Raw genomic sequence first — 13,935 nt, 5'->3', positions numbered from 1 at the left:
GATAAGAAAATGCAGTAGAGAGAGATCATGTGCTCGTGGCGCACAGTCAGGCTGGTAAGGCTCATCAGGAAACGCTGCCTAAACGAAACCACCAAAAACATTCCGGTGAATAGGTAGACTCCTCAGCACTGAAGCATTCTGCTTTATCCAGAGTGTCAGAAGAGCTGCGCTCCCAGTTGAGAACCCAGAAGGCAAAAGGTCAGCAGGTACCAAACTAAGGGCACCGAGCACAATGGGGAGCCTGACGACAGTGTAGGATGCAAGTAAGACCTTTCAAAGGCGAGGTCTGCATATTTGCCATGGTTTTTCCTGAATTTAGGCAATCACATGGCTGTCAGACCGGGACTGAAAATTCCATGATATAAAAAAAGTTCATGGGTTGGCTTAGTAATTTCTGAGGCTATCATTGTCCATGGCGCCCTCTACATGTTTTTGCTCGTACCATTGATGGACCTCGGAGTCAAAGGCACAAGCATGACGAAGGAGGTAATGAAAGAACTGAACAACGTCATCATGTCGCTCAAGGATATATAGAGTTTTAACGCTGTGCCAATGCTGGGTATCCAATCGCAAGGTTTTGGACAGTCTCATAAAATTCTTATACAATCGCTTATTCAGTAACGACCTTTTCAGAAGGCTGGGGTATAAATGTGATCTTTTTCACTGTTAGGTTTTGTATTTTCTCAGTCAATGTACATATTGCTCGTGAACAAGATATCTGCAATGTAAGGGTAATGACTTTTTACCCTTGGAAATATTCATATTGACAAACCAAGGAACGTGAATAGGGGCTCATCAAATGAGATATCTTCTGCGTGAAGACACTTATTGGATTGTTTTCAAGACCGTTCTCAGAAATTTTCCTTCAAGGCAGCTTTCACCGACAAACATGGACAGCAAGGTTGTAGCTATCAATGAACTCAATGCATCTGCTGAGCCAACGGTCGGGTGATATAAGAGACCGTCTGTGCTAGACTGGGTAACATGATTTGGAGAAAACGGTGAAATGGGGTTGAGCAATCTTGAGTTTAGGGTCATAAATAGGCAAAGGCAAAGTCTTTGAAAATTCTCTATAAAGCATATATAAAAGGGAAAGGGTATATGATGTTTGGATGGAATGGCCGTTTGTACTTGTAAGGACTTAAGGTATTCTTTTGCCAGCCAACTGAAATACCCCATCGCAATAAGACAGAAACCCAACAGCCGACCCAGGCACAGTATACCAAGTCGTACGATGGACACTACTTTTCATCTCATGAATGCTGAATCGAATGAGAGGCATTACACTAAATGTAGAATACGACACGATTATGCGGTATCTATCAAGAAGCGGCATGGCATTTTATTTATTAGCCATGTTTTATATACATTACCGTTGATGTTTCAGTAATTGTTTTACATTTAGTCTTCACGAACCGATAAGAGTTTTAGAAAGACGTTGCCCAGTAAAGGACTCAACAAAAAGCTTGCACACTACTTTGTGCAATCATATGCATGCGTACAAGCACGAAGTTCTTAAATTTAAAAAAACAGCAGTATCAGGTGCTGCGATTGTTACATAAGTTGATGTTTATGGTTCCCCATATAGGAGAGACGTCGCCTTTTAAGTTGTACAGCTTTTAAGCTCATTCGGAGCTGATGTTTTGTCTAAATGAGATGTCAAAGTGTGTGCAAAAGCAGAGGTTAACGTGAGGTCAGGCACAGAGGCGGAGACATCCCGTCGTGACAGTAAAAAGTGATTGGTATGAATGGAAATGTAGATCCGGATCAATGTGACCTAGTGGCGTGACCATGATTATCCAATCAAAACACTCGAATCAGGGGTCAACCCCGTACGTCATACGTGCTGTAGGAATTTCGGATATCACCATCTGTTCCTTCACCATGTGGGCATTAATGTACCATCTTTCAATATCATTTGGCATGACGTGCCCATGGGATCTACCTTCCCGTAATTTGCTGTATTTTGTTGACCAGCATGTTTGCAGATCAGCCTGCTGGGAGCACTTGAGTGCAGGCGACGGTTATGAAACACAGAGTCGGAGAAAGGGTATGGGTGTGAAAGTGGTAATGGCGCTTACCCGTGAAGGTTGGAATTTGCTTTCAGTCACACAATGGGTTCGGGTGGTCAGACTCACTGACTTGGTTGACACATGTCATCGTATTCCATTGGGTAGGTCGATGAGCATGCTCAACCACAAACAAAATACAAAATACACCTGAAATGGGGGAGGTGCAGGGTAGAGAAGTAACTGGCAGGTGCAGGGTGTACTTGAGTGGGGGCAGTTATTATGAATGGACAAAAGGGTGTAGAAAGCAGGGGAAGAGGGGAATCGGTAAAGGTGAGGGAAAACGAGCAGCAAGAACTCTTAGTTAAAGTCGCCAGAGGGTGGAGTGTCGCTTATAATAGTGAACTGGTATACCTTCAGGCGATTGCCTGAATCTTTCTCATGTTTTGCTTCACTGCAGTCCTCCCCATCCGACATGCTTGTTGAACACATATCACATTTTCTTACCACAATCTTTCATAAAACATGAAAACACGATGCGCGATGCTAACTGCGTTTATATACGTCCTTGCTTACGCCATTTAGAAAGTGATATAGTATCGCTTCTCAAACTAATCTCAATTTTCATGTTCAGTGTGCACGGTTCGTGTTACTGAAATATAATTAGGAATCAACAGTATCTGCATTTTAGTAATAGACAAATGCTATTTATATGAAGACAGCTTCCTCCGGAGGCCACGTCTTTTCACATCATGTATCTCAGCTTGAAATAACAAACATCTACACCTACACAATCCCAGGTGGTTTAATGACAGATATTGATATCCGGAAAAAGCTGGGTTGTTTGTCAGTTTTGTTTCCAATAGGGTATTGACATCATCACGAAGTGTCGTGTGTTTTCGCTAAATTAGACCAAACAAATTAGACTTACATTTTTAATTAATTTGTTATTGCACAGGGATGAATGTTGCAATGCTCCTATGATATGTTATTTAGCATAACAATATAACAGAGGTAATAAACAAGATTACAAAAATACACACACTTACTACTTATGCTAAAACTATTAAATTCTCCCTTGCTTTCTTTTATATAATTATTTGTATTAATATGCTGTAATTAGGGTTTTGTCCACTAACAGCTCCTTACAAAATATATTCGTTGCCAACACACTGGGCTCGTGGACAGTTTTAATGTCTCAGTCTAAATAGCTTACCGCTTTTAACTACATTTAACCAATTCATTTTCTACATATTGGCAGCAGCTGTCTTAGTCATATTTACACGGGCACTTTCAATAATAACTCAATATAATTATTATTCCATCCAATAACTCGTCGGTGTCTGATCGTTTGAGTGAAATATACTTTGTTGTACATATTTCCACAATATTCGACAATATTCTGCGTCGGTGTGGTAGCCTAATCGTTAACGCGTCCGCCCGTCACGATGACGACGCGGTTGCCATTCCCTACATGGGTAAAAAGTGTGAAGCCCATCTCTGGTGTCCCCCGCCGTTGAATATTGGTAAAAAGCAGCGTAAAACCATACACACTCTCACTCACTCACTGACGACGCACTCAACCCCCCCCACACACACACACACACACACACACCCTTGTTACTCTCGACTTAAGTTATGAGGTCGCACAAGCATCCCTGTGGAATTGGTTTCATCTCCCAATGACGACATCTAGATGTCTGTTCTTACATACGATTAAACAACGTGTTATAAACATACATTAATCTGAGGCCTGTATCTTAAACGTTTAATCTGTCCTGACACGAAACCCTCAAGCCCATCGATTCGCTAATTTCATCTGGTACAGATTAAATTAGACATACAGGTTGAATTACGTGTACCACTTTAATGGACTCTTAAGCCATTCCGTATCCTGGATTTGAGTTTTTTTTCTGTATAGCCTCCAAGAGGAGCGTTAGGGGTGTTGCGGTTTTACCTGCTTTCGGGTTTCATCGAAATTCTTGATCCGACTCATGTCGCGTTTCTCAAAATATTCATCTGTAGTTCCTCCAGAACCACTACGACCTCATATCTCATGGATGCAGCGCAAATGAGAAGAAACCCGTGATATTAGAGTGTGAATGATTCAGTCTCAGCCTTTGAAGAGTAGCCGTGCCACCACAATTAAGTAGTTTGTGAATTAATACATCTGACAGTGAAGTAATCAGATTCCACACTAACTGATGCAGCACAAACACTGTGAACGTTGAGCATCAAGACTCCTTACACTGGACTCTAATCATCGAGTTTCTTCCTGAAACTGATGCTCGAATATTTTGCTCAGACTAAGACGTTTACTGCGACGAACAAAGTTGATTTGATGTTAAAATAGGCTTTGAAGTACTGAATTTACACATGATTTTTTCTAATATTTACATCTCTTGGGGTAGCTTAGCCCCAATGCTTGTATTAACAACAAAATTCGACGAATGTCATATGTGTACGGCGTCAGGTCATCCCAATGATATCACTGGGTTACATACAGGCAGCCGGTCCTCTGCTGACAGTAAAATCCCTTGTGCGATCCAAACTATTTGTTTATGACTCACTATCAACTTGTGCGATATACGTGTTAGCGGAAAGGATGAGAATATCTTGCCCCATCGGTGATGCCCTTCCACAAACATATGGACGGGTGTTTTTCGTTTGAAAACGTTTCGTTTTGTTGTTGTTTTGTTTGCTGTTTCAGAAGGGGGCATTACGCTTCTTAGAAACATCATTGGACGTAGTGGGTGACTTTGATGCACATACATACTTGGCTATTTGAGTTGTATGTATCTCAAAAGTGTCATAATTGAATGTTCTCCAAACATTGTTATCTTATTGTGACAAATGAGGAATAACGCTTGGCGTGAACTGTCGACGCATTTCTATCCATATGAGAATATTGCAGTGAAATTTACTTTCTCAGTAAAGTCATTGTTGTATCAATGCCACACAACTTCTTGACACACTTCACAAGATCTTCGAAAAGTGATATTCACGATAAGTTTACTTTCAGCCACGACCTCCTCAGAGACAAAAGTATCACAGCTTGCCATTTCATTGAGAGAACAGAAGTTCTAAACGCAATGTATGAATTATCACCTTATATGACCATTGGTTGTATAATTATCAATTAGCTACATATTCAATGATTAAACATTTTGTGTTCTGTGTAATTACATCCTGCAGAAGGGTAATTTCCCCAGACACTTGGGCTAAAGTAAAGATATGTATAAAACATACAGTTTTGTTTGTTTGTTGTTTAACTCCGCACTCCGAAGTATTCCAGCTGTAAACTCGAAACTGGACCAGGCAATCCAGTGGTTGACACCATCAGCACCGATCTTCGCAGCTGGGATATATGCCAACCATGTCAGCGAGTCTGACCTGTATATGGATGCCAGATATGTATCAATAACCCCCTAACTTGTCTGTTCAAGACATACACGGATGTGCGCACATATTATATCATGATAATATAATATTTAACACTTTTCCTGAATGTCAACTGATGTGATCATATTGTGGATAAATCAGAGATAGCCAGAAACAAATACAATATTGCCGTTGTACATGTTTACAATAATTATGAGGTATAATCACTGCAAATACAGTATCAATTACCGGTCAGACATTCTTCCGAGTAATATACTGAAAAGACAATCGTAATTATTTGAAAATAATGATTGGCATCTGAAAACTCTCTCAAAGATATGGCATTTACATCATTCCACTGGACACTTCAAACTGCTGTAAATGCAAATAGGGTGAGCTCCATCTGCAACGTGGACACATCCACATGATTACAAACATACAGGACCAACTTTCAACACGATGCAACAGCAGTGCAACGGAAATTGGAAAATTCAGAAGTATGTGGTTACAAATTAGGCAAATACTGTTTCACAGTAATTCAAATGTCCCAAACAAATGTAATACCATTTCGCTTAGCTGAAGCAAACGGGACGATAAACCTTCACAATAAAGAGTTGAGCCTGATTAAATTACCATGTCGCTTCAACAAACTCAGTAAATGCACTTCTGTGTCTCCGTATTTTCTGGCCCATCGACCACATGGGCTGTACCAGCACGCCTTCGCATGGCAGTACTATTGCGCGCTGAAGGTGATACTGACGTCTATGAACGGCGTGTCCTACCAGTAGCAGGACATACTAACCGTCTTAGGGACACCTGGTGTCATCAATGCTTTTCAGTGGTCCATTCATATTACTTTCATACCTAGTGTTACCTTTACGCCAAACGGAATCAGTTCTGAAGACTGGTTTTATCTTTCATTGACGTCATATATTCTATTAGAGGTAAATCACCGACATCAGCATTGACACAGAACAACCATGAACAAGTGCAGAAGTCCGGTTATCAGCTCTGACATTAACTGATCGGAAAACAGCTCTGATCGGATTTTCAGGCTCTCTGATTTGGTTGTTACATGTCATCGTATCCAAGCTGAGACAATCGATGTCAATCATTCGATTGTCTTGTCCAGACTGGATTATCTACATACTGCCGCTATATTACTTACACTGCTCTCTGCGTCGCAAAACATCAAACAAAATTTCATTTTTAGAACGTATTTATATTATTATCCGCGGAAAACAAGTATCGACAATATGAACAGTTGTTTGATTGCCACAAAATAACCCACATGATATGTCACTGGTACTGATGTACTCCGAGCATGATAGACAGTTACACGCCTTGGGTTTGGACGATCTTCCGCCGTGCCCATGTGATGTAGCCGCCAAGACCATGTTCAAAAACCTTCTTATCATTCCACAGCGTGTGGCACAAGAAATAAAAAGAGTATTGACCCCTCACAATTATTACCAATAATGTTGGTGTCACAATTTTCATCTTGAGCATATTATTGTTCCTGTTGTTCAATTGCTGAGAATATATATGCATATATGTCAGCAAATTTGTGTTCCTTAGTGTAAATGTTAATTATCAGTGCTTCAGTTTCTTTTCCTCCGTTTTTTATGGTCTTCTTCTGATACAGCCAGTTATCAATACTTTTGTTCTTGCTGTCCATCATTTCCTTTTTCATATGTGGAATTTTCAACTGTTGTTGTGTGTTAATCACTAGGTCCCTTTGGAATGCTATATATCATTTGGATGTTCTTTGAAATACTTTCATCTGTATTGTTATTTTTAATTTGATGTATTTATTACGATCACGTAGTCCCCCCTAACAATCGTGTTACTACATGATCTGATGGACATTTATCATGATGTTGCAGACATCACAGAATGAGAAGGCTTCTGTTATGAAGCTTGCTGTAAAAGCTGCACGTAATGTTTCTTTCCATTTTCAGTCTTATCATTACATATGTATAACCCCAGTAGATGTATATCAATTCAATGGTCACTTAATCTCATTTATGGCTGAAGATCATGATGAATGCATTGTAATCTAGACCACATTAGTAACCGCCTCGTAAATTTCGAATTCGGTGAATTTAAAAAATCAACGACAAATTCCTTGGTGTAAATTCAAGACTGGCTGATCCAACACACTTCCCTCATTATGCATTATTCACCTGCTACTTACGACTTTCGCTTTTTTGTGGAAAGTTTGAGGGGAGCAATCTATCTTTATTTGCACTAAACTGTCCAGCTCCCGGCAAAATGTCATTACACTAACGGAACTATCACATGACTGTCTGCATGTGAGATGCTCTTGTCTGCTACATTGCCATAATCGGAATATATCTGTACCTACTTATTCACCACTAAAATAACTGGCAAATACGGAATTTGAATATTTGTTGTTGTGCTCCAAAATACGGCTTCCTGAAATTATATGCGTTGTATAAATATTGGACATTAATATCATGAACTAATTGTTTTAATGACAACAGATATTGGAATGTGCAAGTACGGATCAAAGGAAATCTGCATATTGAAAAATATTGATAACTGCAACCCTAGATCAGATGTGTCATCGCCCTAGATCAGCTACTAGTCAACTACTATGGGTCATATTCGCGTTACTACCTTTTGGTAATAACATGTATTTCGACAGTCAACGTAAGCCCTTGAAACGACGACTAATGCAATTTACATTCCGTTCAGTTTGTCAGTACGTTTAGTAAGAAGAGACTATTTGTTTTCTTAATGATGTCACTGGACTCGTTGGTGGTTCTCAATGTCTTTCATTTACCTTCAAGAGCCGAAGTCAGTGATCGAGAGGATTATTACATCAGGCTAAGAGGCTTATGCTTACTGATCGTTTTACTGCGAGTTGTCCTGAATCTAATAATTTGGATTACTTGTCTGACAGATAGCATCAAATGCCCAGAATGAAGCATTGTAATTTCCCCAGTGTCAATGCTTGGGAATACATTTGTGGCATCTTTACATCGGGATCAAGGAAGGGTCTTGGTAAAAAGATCACTGATTGGATTTAGTCTCCATTCAGTGGCTGAAAACCAACATCGAAGGCACGAATAAGCACCCAACGTCAAATATTATGTCAACATATTTTCTTGACCGAATGTGAGCAAACGAATGTCATTGACAGGCTAAAATGTTAGATCTTAAACCTTGGAATGACTGTCCGAAATGCATTTGCCAGCAATTCCAGCACTAATATGTCTTACTTGTACAGTGATTGTATTTAACGAAGCATTTCTGTGACTACGTGCCTGGTGGTTCAGTGTGATATGTCAGAAATCATGTTGGACAATGTGGTTCTTACAGAGTATACAGATACTTGAGTTGATATAAAACCAAACAATGATGCATTAGAATGCATATTTATGCATGCGTGTGTATGTGTAAATAGACAATGCTTGCTAAATATTTAATGTCATTGCAAAAGAATCCTCAGTCATGAATCCTCAGAAAGCGATTTTCTTTGCTCTACAAGTCAACATGGCTGTGAAAATTGTAGGAATGAACAACTGAAAATCCTGCCGTTAGTACCCACCATTCACACAATTTTTCTGAAAAAGTCAAACATTTAAGCCAAACGCCGCACACACGTACTGCCTTGCGACGGCGCTTGTGAAAACAAACCAGACCATCACGTGCGTCCTGCCCCACCAGTTGCGTCCGTCCCAAACACATGCAGAATTAAGACTAGCGTTTATCTAAACGAAGAGGGACTTAATTACATAACACTTTCTATGCATAACATTCTTTTATTTTCGGTCAAGACAATTCCAAGCTACGTTTTGTTTTTTACTCAGTAAAGCAACAAGAAGCAGCTCTGAAACATCGTGACAACACCTTAAGGATATATATACACACACATACATATATATACATATATATACATTATGCATGCATGCATACATACGATCCTGGTTCGATGCAATATGGGATACGAGATGTGTCCAGTATAGAATCTTACATTTATAAAATACATATATTATGGTGTGTGAAATACAGAACTCGAGATCCTGTGAAAACAAAATCCGAGGTCTGTAAAATGTACCATTTGAGATATGAGAAACAAAGGATCCGAAGTCCAAAGGATGTGAGATATTGGTAGTGTGATCTCTGAATTATAAGATCTGAGTTCTGTTGAGTGCCTATGTTGATCATAACTCCCTGCTACGTACCTAAGGTATACATAAATGCAGGAACGTATCACCGGTTATATTGTATTCAACTTAAACGACATATCAACTGATGATATTTGACGTCCTATTGATCGAGTTTCCTTCCCAGCAGTCCTGCAATGTGTTTAACTTGGCTTTGTATCAAGCAGCTCAGAGTCGTGTGTCAATATTTGTGAAGGAAATAGACATCGGGGGAGTTTATATGATTATACTTCCACTTGTAACCTAAATTAATGTCAAAGAACTGTTTGGTAATCAAATTCAAAATGCTAACTCACCTTTGAAAGTTCACAGTGGTTCACAGAGTTGTCAGTGAACTCTAGCTTTCTAATGTGAACATTGTATTAATCTTTATTTTGTTAAATCTATGGATCTTGCCAAGTTGTTGTGTTGCAGAAAACATAATGTAGCATTATGCCATTGTGTAAAGTCTGCTGGTGGATATGTCTAGTATCACTCCGCCAAACGGTTTACTACTCGAGGAAATGTACACATTCAGGTCAAAACGCCGTTTCCCAAAGTTAAAACTGCTCGCAACAACACATGAAGATGAACGTGAAAATATAGTATTACAGCACACGTAACTGAACTTCTTTCTAATCAGGCTTCACGTTCGTTCTAGCTGACAGTTCGGGAATTTAATCAAAACGTGCGCATTGTTTGTCAACGGAATTTTATAAGCTTTTACACCACGTCTTTAGTTACAGCAGTTTTAGTCACAAAGTAGGTTTTCGCCAAAGAGAACGTTAGTCACGTCACCAAACAAGGCCAATACCATGATTGTAGCCTCGGCTAGAAAGGAGAACAGAGAAAAGAAGTGATGTGCTAACTTGACATATCCTATTTCATCTTATCTGGTCAATATAGTATTAGTGATTCTTGACCAGGGGTCACCGCGATTGACTTTCGGAGAAATGTAAAGATGAATCGCAGTGAATTGCACCATGGTGTAAGGCTAGTTTCTTAGAAAACCTACTTTCATATAATCTGTTTCTGTACAACCTTGTCAAAATGACGTTGATATATGGGATACCGTGCGAGAGGTTGGCAGCTGTGTTTACCTTTGATCGCGACATTTTCCCTTTTCCGTTATACTGTGTGATACAAGATTCAACACTTTCACAGTTCTTTGGTGTAAAATGAACATCTCTCCTTTCGCATATGTTGAAAACATTTGTCTAAAGATGATCGATTGATCCCGCTCAAAGTGACAACATGTCCTGAAATATTTGTATGAATGAATAAGTGATCGAGGAATATAAAGCTGCAAGACTGCAAAAGCTGCAGTGATCTGATCTGATCTAATCATTGATCTGTATGTGGAGTAATTACATACTTTTAAGGTCCTTTAAGACATGATGGCCCATAGTTTGATTCATGTCCTAATAGGACGCTTTCATGGTCTTCGTGAAATGTGTTTTAGTAGACATTTTTACTTGAGAAATAGTCGTCTCCTTCAGATTGAATGATAGTGTCACTATATTTCAAACTATATGCAAGTTAGCATCCTTAACAATGTAAACAGACGCCATTCACCATAATGCGATACATATTCACGAACAATAGGATTTGATATCCCATGGCCAATTGTCATAGGAATATATATTCAGACGCAAACTGACAGTGTCTGATCCGTGTAAAAACATACCCAAAAGCGACCTGTTTTTCTTTCAGCCTACAGGTTAAAAGTTCACTTCTAGCTTGTGCGAACGTGTGTTTCCTTTGATAATGATATGATAAAATATTGATTCTCTCCACATTTGTGAGAACTGAGATCCATTAAAGGTAAAGTGAGCCTGAAGTGGTAACCAAACCCTTTGGAACTTGCATACATACTTCCATCAGTTCCATTAGTAGTACAACTGTAGTATTCTACATGTTAAAATCCTGAAAGCTTGAGAAAATTAAAGTGAGCTAAAATGTTTTAACCAAACAGACTATTAAGCTGGAATCTACTGAGAGGTTAGAGTGCGTGAAATGTGACTTTCCATCAAAGGTACCAACTGCAGATTCGTCCTTTTGCGTTTCTAACATTTGTTACTGACGCCACCAAATGTAGTAACTTTTGTGCTTTACCTTGCCCCGGGAGTTCCTCCCACGGCCGTGGTATGATAAACAATGCTTAACCCTGAAGTACGTTGTTACTGTTGCTATTCACTATATAACCTTGCTATGGTATCTCATCAATATACTGAATCGAATCGAACCTTTCCTCGCCGATGCGTCAAAATGTCGTATACAAACGAAAAATGTTGAATGTTTCACTAAGACCCTGAGTGTTGGAACCCTCGACAAAGAATCGCAGATTTGCATGGCGCTCTCTGAATTATTAGAACTCTGCTATTTTACATCTTCACATTTTCGAGTTCTCGTACAGGCGGGATGACAACAAACCACTACGATGACATGTCACTTCGCATTTTTCCATTACTCAAATATTTAGTACTCTAATCCAATATTCGCCTTCCACAAACAGTCAGTTGGTACTGATCATCTGGAACACATCTTCCAATGCTCACCATCAACTTTACACCACCTGCTATCCATCATAAGTAACTCACTCACCCTCTCAGGATCATTATCTATTATTTCCCAGGGAATCTACGTAATACACCGACTATCCTTTTCTTATCATCCATGTTGCGGTATTGCACGGTACGGTGCGGTATTGCACGGTATTTACATTCATGATATGATCCATACATGTTATTGACAAAAACCTATCTATAAAAGGATTGGTCCAGATATATGCTTATACATATACCCCTTTTTCATCTGCTGAGTTTTAAAGCTTATACTATTTATTAAGACGCATTTTTACAGAATTTCCTGTGTCCATATTTCTTCAATAAACCAATTTCCTATTTTGAACTACTGAACTATTTTCTCCTCTCAGTTTATTGAAACTTGCCAAGATGCGTTTTTATTTCAATTGCTTCACGCAGCAAACAGGGATATTTTGAAAAACATCAAACATAATCGATTTTACAACTCGAAAGCTTTCTTGTGGAAACCATGAATCATCTGTTTTATATGGAGAACAATGGACGTACTATACGATGAAAAATTGTCTTTTACTGGCTTGTCAGAGTTATGCAATCCATTATTTGTCTTAACTATAGAATTATATGTGACTGTAATCCTTTGACGCAAGTTATAGTCATGAATGAACATTTACTGCGGCCTTGGTCTATAAATGGCTGATGGTATTTGTTTTTAGCTCATAAGGATTCAGGTTGCCGGTTGCAAGAGTTTCAGGTTACATCATATATCAAAACTTATTATTGCTGCCTGCACAGGAATGGCAATCGGTGATGTTGATGAAAAAATGAACAATGCAAAAGTGGAGCTGTATATTTGTTACCTAAAACTGTAGTATAGTTTAAGGAGACGTTGACGACAGAACCTGTACCTTCTTATCTGAAGGACGTTAACGTGTCAGTTGAATCCAGGCGATACCAATTTCTTCCGGTTTGTCTTTAATCGGGGTGACCATATGGTTTCATCTCCATCTCCAAACGGTAAGGAAATTGAGTAAAAATGCAAGTAAATGTCGTCCGTAGGTTTCCCAGATACCAACAGGTGATATGCTAACTTTCCCAGAGGTAATATGTGTTTAGAATTGGGGGATATGACTTTGAAGAAAGACATTTGTATCGCCATGGACACCACGTTTTCCTTGCTGATCTAGTTCATTGTGCATACAAATTTACATGTTCTTTATTTCTTGTCAAGTTGCGAATTCCCAGTCCTTCAACTGAATTATCACCCCGAGGGGAAAATAAAACAGTAAATCAATTTCGTCTGTTTCATATTTTGATCAATGGGTTCGAATTCCAGTTGGCCAAAGTTTAAGGTTTCTAAGAACAGAAATCGTGCTTATGGGCTTCAGACCTCCCACGTGAATCTAGCAAGCCATGACTTTATACACTCATTCAGCATGCCCCCTTGTATTTTAGGCGAAGGACTGGCTTTTGAATGAGGTCCTGACGACTGCCGTTGGTAGTGCAGGACAGTTTCATCTTTTCGGGAGCACCTGGTGTCATCATTTGATGGAAATCTATAAACACTCTTGGTAGCGTCGAAATCGTTCAGGAGAGATGTCTTACGAGTCTTGAACACTTTTCCCCGAATATTCATGCATCAGTTTGAGACAACAGTTGGCTGTGCAATTAATAAAGAGGTTAAGTTTCCCTTTGGTTTGACAAAGGGAAAAGTCCAAAGTGAAAACATCATTTGTAAAGTTAATATTCAATTTTTCACATTGCGTTTATTACTCAAAGAACTGCCTTTTGATGACAAACTATGATAGAATTACAATAGCAACACAC

The sequence above is a fragment of the Haliotis rubra genome, unplaced genomic scaffold (assembly GCF_003918875.1).
Source record: "Haliotis rubra isolate DU_JTF1 unplaced genomic scaffold, ASM391887v1 Scf73, whole genome shotgun sequence".
In the NCBI taxonomy this organism is placed as follows: Eukaryota; Metazoa; Mollusca; class Gastropoda; order Lepetellida; family Haliotidae; genus Haliotis; species Haliotis rubra.
Note: the sequence above shows the minus strand (reverse complement) of the source record.